General features: G+C 45.4%; 1 long non-coding RNA gene across 1 annotated transcript; it reads left to right on the forward strand.

Annotated features, from left to right (window-relative positions):
* The first annotated feature begins 555 nt into the window (after nt 1-555).
* LOC148115025 (uncharacterized) lies at nt 556-4,782 on the forward strand. Its single transcript, XR_015731871.1, has 3 exons — nt 556-712; nt 1,399-1,546; nt 3,825-4,782. It is a non-coding gene; the product is annotated as an uncharacterized LOC148115025 (long non-coding RNA).
* The last annotated feature ends 3,561 nt before the right edge of the window (nt 4,783-8,343 follow it).

Consider the following 8,343-nt stretch of genomic DNA (forward strand, 5'->3'; position numbering starts at 1 on the left):
AAAAACATGGTTGTTGTGGGGGTTTTGGGGTTCTTCAAGCTTGGTTGTTTCCTTGCAGGTGTTTCGCGACCCAACTAGGTAAGATCATCAGTGCTAGAAGGGAGTGGGGTTTGCAAGGAGAAGGAGGAGGAGGAGGAGAAGGAAGAGGAGGAAGAGGAGGAGGAGGACTGTAGGGTCTTCCTCCTGAGCTTGATTGTTTTCTTGTAGGTGTTTCATCACCCAACTAGCATCATCACCCAATTGGCATCACCAGTGCTGGAAAGGAGTGGGGTTTATGGCAAGGAAGAGGAGGAGAAGGAGGTGGAGGAGGAGGAGGTGGTGGTGGTGAAGGAGGAGGAGGAGGAGGAGGAGGAGGAGGAGGAGGAGGAGGAGGAGGAGGAGGAGGAGGAGAACTGTGGAGTCGGTGCTCTGTGAGTTGGTTGTTTTCTTGCATGTGTTTCACGACCCAACTAGGTAAGATCATCAGTGCTAGAAGGGAGTGGGGTTTGCAAGGAGAAGGAGGAGGAGGAGAAGAAGGAAGAGGAGGAAGAGGAGGAGGAGGACTGTGGGGTCCTCCTCCTGAGCTTGATTGTTTTCTTGTAGGTGTTTCATCACCCAACTAGCATCATCACCCAATTGGCATCATCAGTACTGGAAAGGAATGGGGTTTGTGGCGAGGAGGAGGAAGAAGAGGAGGAGGAAGAGGACTGTGAGGTCCTTGATGCTTTCTGAGGTTGGTGGTTTTCTTGCAGTTGTTTCATTACCCAACTAGGTAACATCATCAGTGCTAGAAGGCAGTGGGGTTTGTGGCAAGGAGGAGGAGGAGGAGGAGGAGGATGACGACGACAACTGTTGGGTCCTTGGTGCTGTTTGAGCTTGATTGTTTTCTTGCAGACGTTTCATCACCCAACTAAGGAGCCTTGGTAGTACAGTGGTTTAATGCACCCTGTAATTAACACAGCTGCCTGCAATTTCTGCAGGTTCGAATCTTACCAGGCTCAAGGTTGACTCAGCCTTCCATCCTTTCTAAGGTAGGTTAAATAAGGACCCAGTTTGTGGGGGCAATAAGCTGACTTTGTATAAATATACAAAAGGATGAAGGCTATTGCTTAACGCACTGTAAGCCGCCCTGAGTCTCCGGAGAAGGGCGGCATATAAATCAAATAAAAATAAAAAATAAAAATAAATAAAACTAGGTAACATCATCAGTGACCATCAGTGCTAGAAGATAGTGGGGTTTGCTCTCTGTTTATCCGCGTTGCTTGCCCTGTCAGTATTGGTGGAAGTGTCCTTGTGTTATTCCTTGGTTAGGCTGTTGTTCGTTTGTTTGCCTGAGTTGGTAGTTCCTTGACTGAAGTGTTGTTTACAGCTTGATTGTTGGTCTAATACTAATCTTGGGGTTCATCTCTATTTTTTTAGTGATAAAAGCAAACCAGGACAACAAAGAACATGATAGCTTGACACCATCAAAGCTGACACCAACCAGAGCATAGAAAAGCTCAAAGAAGTAGTGCAAGATCAGAAGATGTGGAGGGACCTGGCCCATAGACTCACCAAGTCAAACATGGTACTGAAGGAATAATATCATCATAATCTCTTCTTAACGGGGTGATGATTGCTGCGGAATAGTGTTTGTTTGTTTTTTGATGGGCAGGTACATGTTATTTATCTCTCTGTGTCGGTGGATAGCTGATTTGTATGTGTGTCAGACTTCCAGAAATTTTTCCAGGACTTAGCTAGGCTCTAGGTCGCTCACAGTTTCCCAGTTGAAACTGTAGTGAAGTCTCTCCAAGTGTGGTGCAATTAAGGAGTTTTCATCATGTCTTTTGACAGCTACTTGAGGTTACATGTGTATAGTAAATATCAGGGGTGAAATGCTCCCGGTTCGGACTGGATCACCCGATCCGGTAGCGATGGCAGTGGGTGGTTCGGAGAACCGGTAGCAAAAATCCCTGCCCCCCTCCCCCCCCACTATGCCCAGCTGAGCCGCACAATCATCAGAGGCTTTTTTTAAAAAAACTTTTAAAAGCATTTTTTCTACAACCTCTTCCGACGAAAAAATGCTTTAAAAAATTTTTTTAAAAAAAGCCTCTGATGATCGCGCGGCTCAGCTGGGATCGTCAGAGGCTTTTCAAAGCATTTTTTTCTGCAGCCTCTTGGCCGAAGAGGTGGTTAAAAAAATGCTTTGAAAAGTCTCTGACGATCCCAGCTGAGTTGCCTGATCGGCAGAGGCTTTTCAAAGCATTAGAAAAAATGCTTTGAAAAGTTTTTTTTTTAAAAAAAGTTGGCCACGCCCACCCAGTCACATTACCCCCCACACACACCAAGCCACGCCCACAGAATAGGTAGTAACAAATTTTACATTTCACCCCTGGTAAATATTGACATATTTCCCAATGACATATTCATGTTTGAGTTGCATTGCTCCCTACCATCGTTATATCCTCAGAACCAGACTTTTATGACCACGAGGCCCATCCTCCTGCTGAGTGTAGGAATCCAGATTGAAACCATCCACCCAGACGGAAGATGTTTAGTCTTCTCTTGAAGACATCCAATAAAAAAAGATGTATCCCTGGGACATCTGGGCTCGTTAGATTTCCTTTCCAGGACTTGGTGTTTCTCAGTGTTCTTTGAACGATTTCCAGTTCGTTTGAATCTTTCGTAATATGTCTTGCCCAGATATCCAAACATATTTAATATCAGTTCTAATCAATACAGACCTCCCATGATTTAAAAACTGTAATTTGGATGGTGCAACTCTAGAAGTCATTTATCGTTTTTTGCAACCGTATCACAATGCTTACACATACTTAGTTTGCAAGTAACTGCTATCTCTTCTCTTCTCTTCTCTTCTCTTCTCTTCTCTTCTCTTCTCTTCTCTTCTCTTCTCTTCTCTTCTCTTCTCCTCTTCCTCTCCTCTCCTCTCCTCTCCTCTCCTCTCCTCCCTTCCCCTGCCCTGCCCTGCCTTTCCTTTCCTTTTTCTTTCCACCCTTCCCCTCCCCTCCCCTTCCCTCCCTTACCCAGGCCTGCCTTCCCTCCCCTTCTCCCTTCCCTTCCCTTCCCCTGCTTTGCCCTGCCTTTCCTTTCCTTTCCTCTCCTCTCCTCCCCTCTCCACTTCCCAACCCTCCCCTCCCTCTCCTCTCCTCCCCTCCTTTCCCTCCTTTCTCTTCCCTTCCCTCTCCTCCCCTCTCCTTTACTCCCTTCCCTTCTCTCATTTCCCTTCCCCTCAAATTGGCCTCCCTCCCTCCTTCTCTCCTTCCCTCATTGTTTTCTCCCCTCCCTCTCTCCTTCCTCCCTTCCATCTCCCTCCTCCTCCCTCTCTCCCCTTTCCTCTTCTCTCCTCCCTCCCCTCCTCTCCTCCCTTCCCTTCCCTTCCCCTGCCCTGCCCTGCCCTTCCTTTCCTCCTCCCCTCCCCTCCCCTCCCCCCTTCCCCTTCCCACCCTCCCCTCCCCTCTCTTCTCCTCCCTTCCTTTCCCTCCTTTCCCTTCCCTTCCCTCTCCTCCCCTCTCCTTTACTCCCTTCCCTTCTCTCATTTCCCTTCCCCTCAAATTGGCCTCCCTCCCTCCTTCTCTCCTTCCCTCATTGTTTTCTCCCCTCCCTCCCTCCCTCCCTCCTTCCCTCCTTCCTTCCATCTCCCTCCTCCTCCCTCTCTCCCCTTTCCTCTCCTCCCTCCCTTCTCCTCCTCTCTCCTCCACTAACACCAGTTTAACATCTGCCCTTCTACACCCGTGTGTTTTTCCTACTTCTTAACGGAAAGAGATTGTCTCTATGAAATATATGTTCATCCCCTTTCTCTAACCGATCACAATTCCACTGAATTTCCTATCTCTTTCCTCCTACAGTGTTGTCAGGCCTTTCTTAGCGGCGGGAGAACATCAGCCCAGCAAAAGGGAATTAATCTGAGGCCAGGACAGGAATGCTAAGAATGTAAACAGGCAGCTGTTCTTCAAGAGATGTGGGGTGGGGGGAGAAAAACCTGTACAGCTTTCAGCAGAACTGGCTGCAAATGTGTTGTGTCATCTCTTCACCACCACAGAGATTCTCGCTGTGAGTTAACAGACGAACAGAGTTGGATTTTGGAGGTCTTCTAGTCCAACCCGCAGATTAAGCAGGAGATCCAAAACCATTTCAGACAGATGGCTGTCAAATCCCGTCTTAAAAAACTCCAGTGTTGGAACACCAGAGGTGGTATTCAGCCGGTTCGAGCGAATCGATAGCGGCAACTACAGGTCCGCCCACCTGCCCCAGCGTAATGCTGCCCTATTTAGGCAGCATTTTCGAGGCCGGGTGTATGCATGGAAGACGCGAGAGAGAGCAAAGCACATGTGCAGAAGGCCGGGTGTATACATGGAAGGCACCCACACGAAGCAAGCATGCACAGCGTGTGGTGAACCGGTGGTAAGAATACGTGAAACCCACTGCTGTGGAGCAGCCACAAGTTTCTGGAGACAAATTATCCCACTGATGAATTGCTCACACTGCCAGGAAATTCTACCTGATTTCTAGCTTCCCTCTAGCTTTATTTACTTATCTACCTACTTATTTATATCAGGGCTCCATCTCATTTACAAGAGCCTTGGTAGTACAGGGGTTTAAGGCACCCTGTTATTAAGCTGGTTATTAAGACCAGCTGCCTGCAATTACTGCAGGGTTCGAATCTCGCCAAGGCTCAAGGTTGACTCAGCCTTCCATCCTTTCTAAGGTAGGTGAAATGAGGACCCAGTTTGTGGGGGCAATAAGCTGACTTTGTATAAAATATACAAAAGGATGAAGGCTATTGCTTAGCACATTGTAAGCCGCCCTGAGTCTTCGGAGAAGGGCGGCATATAAATCAAATTTTAAAAAAAAATTGACGTGTCACTCTACCTGCTTTTGATTTCCCTGCCTCTCTCGTAACTCAGGACCTTGGCAGATACCAGGGTAGAAATTCCAAGTACCGGACAAAAATTACTTGGAATATTGCATCCTGTTTTGGTCACCATAGTATTAAAAAAGATGTCAAGACTTTGGAAAAAGTGCAGAGAAGAGCAATGAGGATGATTAAGGGCTTGGAGATTAAAACATTTAAAGCATGGGTGTCCAACTCAAGGCCCGTAGGCCAGATCTGGCCCACGGGGTGCTTAGATCTGGCCCATGAGGCCACCCTGGAAACAGTGAAGGGCCAGCCCCCAGTACCTCTACCAGTGAAAACGGCGCTCGGGAGGGCTGCGTGTGTCCTCCTGAGCTCCGTTTTCACTGGCAGAGGGTTGCAGGAGGCCGTGGCAATAAAAAACGGAGCTCGGGAGCACATTTTCGCTGGCAGAGCGCTCAGGTCATCACAGGCGCCCTCGACATGAGTGACGTCAAGCTGGCCACGCCTACCCTGGCCACGCTCACCCCAGCCCCCGGAGGTCAAACACAACCCTGATGCGGCCCTTAGTGAAATCAAGTTTGGCACCCCTGATATAAAGAATAGTTGCAGGAATTGGGTTTGTTCATCCTCAATTTCCACTATCGGTTCGGGTGAACTGGTCTGAACCGGCTGAATACCATCTCTGGTTCAACCTATTCTCCAAAGCACCTGAAGGCAGGACAAGAAGCAACAGATGGAAACTAATCAAGGGGAGAAGCAGCCTAGAACTAAGGGGAACTTTCCTAACAGTGAGAACAATTAACCACTGGGATGGCTTCCCTCCAGAAATTGTGGGTGCTCCATCCCTGGAGGCCTTTAAGAGGAGAGTGTACAGCCTCTTGTCTGAAATGGTATAGAGCCGTGATGGCAAACCTATGGCACGCGTGCCACAGATGGCACACAGAGCCATATTGGTGGGCACACAAGCTCACCTCCAGCGTGCATGCGCGCACTGGCCAGCTGATTTTCGGGCCTTTTCGGCCCACTGGAAGTCAGGAAAAAGGCTATTTCCAGCCTCCAGAGGGCCTCCGGTGGAGTGGGGAAGGCTATTTTTGCCCTCCCCAGCCTCCTAGAAAGGCTCTAGAGCCTGGGGAGAGCAAAAAATGGGCCTACCTTGCCATCTCAATCCCAAAAGTGGATGGAACGCGGGGAGGGGGTCGCACATGCATGCGTGTGGGGTGGGGCACATAAAATTATGGGTGTGCGCACGCGCGCGAGAGACCCTCCCGCACTCCCCCTTTTGACACGTGATGGCAAAAAGATTAGCCATCACTGGTGCAAGGTATCCTGCTTTTGTGAGGGGTTGGACTAGATGACCTCTTATGTTCCTTCCAACTCCCTTACTCTGTTATTCTCTTCTTAAGAAGCCTCCCCAGTTGGTGGTGGCTGTATCTTAATTTGTGGTTGTGGTTGAATTTCCTGCGATATGCAGCCTGAGCAAACAGCTTTCGTCCAAATTCATTTTGTAAATCTGTACATTTGTAGAAATGGAATTTGAATTGTAAACATTGAATGATATATGTTGTACATCTTCAAGCTATCATAAAGACGGATTTTTGGGGTTTGCGGTTGCTTTTTTTTTTTTTTTTAAGTCTACCAAGAATATAGTTTTTGGCAAAGCTTAGCAATATCCTATAGATCTACAGAAATTAGACTATTTCTATGGATGTTTCATGTGAGGTAGAAATTCCAGCGTTGTTTTCCATTCTGCTTTGGGCAATGTTTCAACAGTAATTCTAACTTCCAGAAACAGGATCTCCCCAAGTTTCTTAGGGAATGAAAAAACATCATTGATGAAACCTGGAGAACAACTTTGAACCAAAATAAACACAACAGGCCTGGAATATCTATACCAGGGGTCTGCAACCTTAAACACTCAAAGAGCCATTTGGACCTGTTTCCCACAGAAAAGAAAACACCGGGAGCCACAAAACCCTTCCCGTGCCTGACTATTTCCTGAGCAGCCACAAAACTAGCATATGTAGTTGAATTAAACATTCTTTTTTCTTCTGAAACTTTTCTTTTCTTGGATTTATCCATGGTTGGCCTACCAGAGGTTGAAAAGTCAATAAATTGCGTGCTGGCCGGTGTTGCACATTGGCGATTGAGTGACAGGGAGCCGCAGCAGAGGGGTGAAAGAGCCACATGCGGCTCCAGAGCTGCAGGTTGCTGACCCCTGGTCTATATGGAAACAATTTGGACTGGTAGCACAATATAATATTCCTTTTCCTGGAGCTCGGCCAATTAAGAATTCAAGTAGAAGGAATCACCTCTTCGATTTTTCTTTTCTTTTCTTTTTTTTCATTTTTTTGTATTTTTATTCACAAAGTTAAGGTACAAACTCCAAAAGGAATAAAAAAAAAATACCAGAACAAGTCAAAGACATTACAAATATGCACTTAAAAAGAACACATGTACATAGATTATTCTCCCAGTTGAACGCCGATAAATATATTTCAACGATAATAGTCTTTTTTTCCCCCATACTGTGAAACAGGCACACAGTTACAACTCTGCTTACCCAACCAATTTGACTTGGCATCGATTGGCCTAAAATCACCCAGCTGGTTTTCATGCCTAAGGCTGGAACGGAACGGAACGGAATGGAACGGAACGAATGGAGTGGAGTAGAATGGAATGGAATGGAATAGAATAGAATAGAATAGAATAGAATAGAATAGAATAGAATAGAATAGAATAGAATAGAATAGAATAGAATAGAATAGAATAGAATAGAATGGAATGGAGTGGAGTGGAATGGAATGGAATGGAATGGAATGGAATGGAATGGAATAGGAATAGGAACAGAAACAGAAACAGAAACAGAAACAGAAACAGAAATAGGAATAGGAATAGGAATAGGAATGGAAATAGGAATGGGATAGAATAGAATAGAATAGAATAGAATAGAATAGAATAGAATAGAATAGAATAGAATAGAATAGAATATGCAATGGAATAAGAATAGAATAGAATAGAATAGAATAGAATAGAATAGAATAGAATAGAATAGAATAGAATAGAATAGAATATGCAATGGAATAGGAATAGAATATGCAATGGAATAGGAATAGAATATGCAATAGAATAGAATATAAAACATGGAGTGGAATGGAATAAGAGAAATAGAATAGAATAGAATAGAATAGAATAGAATAGAATAGAATAGAATAGAATAGAATAGAATAGAATAGAATAGAAAACATGGAATGGAATGGAATAGAATAGAATATGCAATGGAATGAGAATAGAATAGAAAACATGGAGTGGAATGGAATAAGAGAAATAGAATAGAATAGAATAGAATAGAATAGAATAGAATAGAATAGAATAGAATAGAATAGAATAGAATAGAATAGAATAGAATAGAAGGGACCTCGTAGATCATCCATTCCCTCACCCAAGCAGGAGACCCTACACTATTTCTGACAAACGGCAGTCCAGTCTCTTCTTGAAACCTTCCTGTGATG

The sequence above is a fragment of the Pantherophis guttatus genome, chromosome 2, assembly GCF_059756535.1.
Source record: "Pantherophis guttatus breed Tessera chromosome 2, ASM5975653v1, whole genome shotgun sequence".
NCBI lineage: Eukaryota > Metazoa > Chordata > Lepidosauria > Squamata > Colubridae > Pantherophis > Pantherophis guttatus.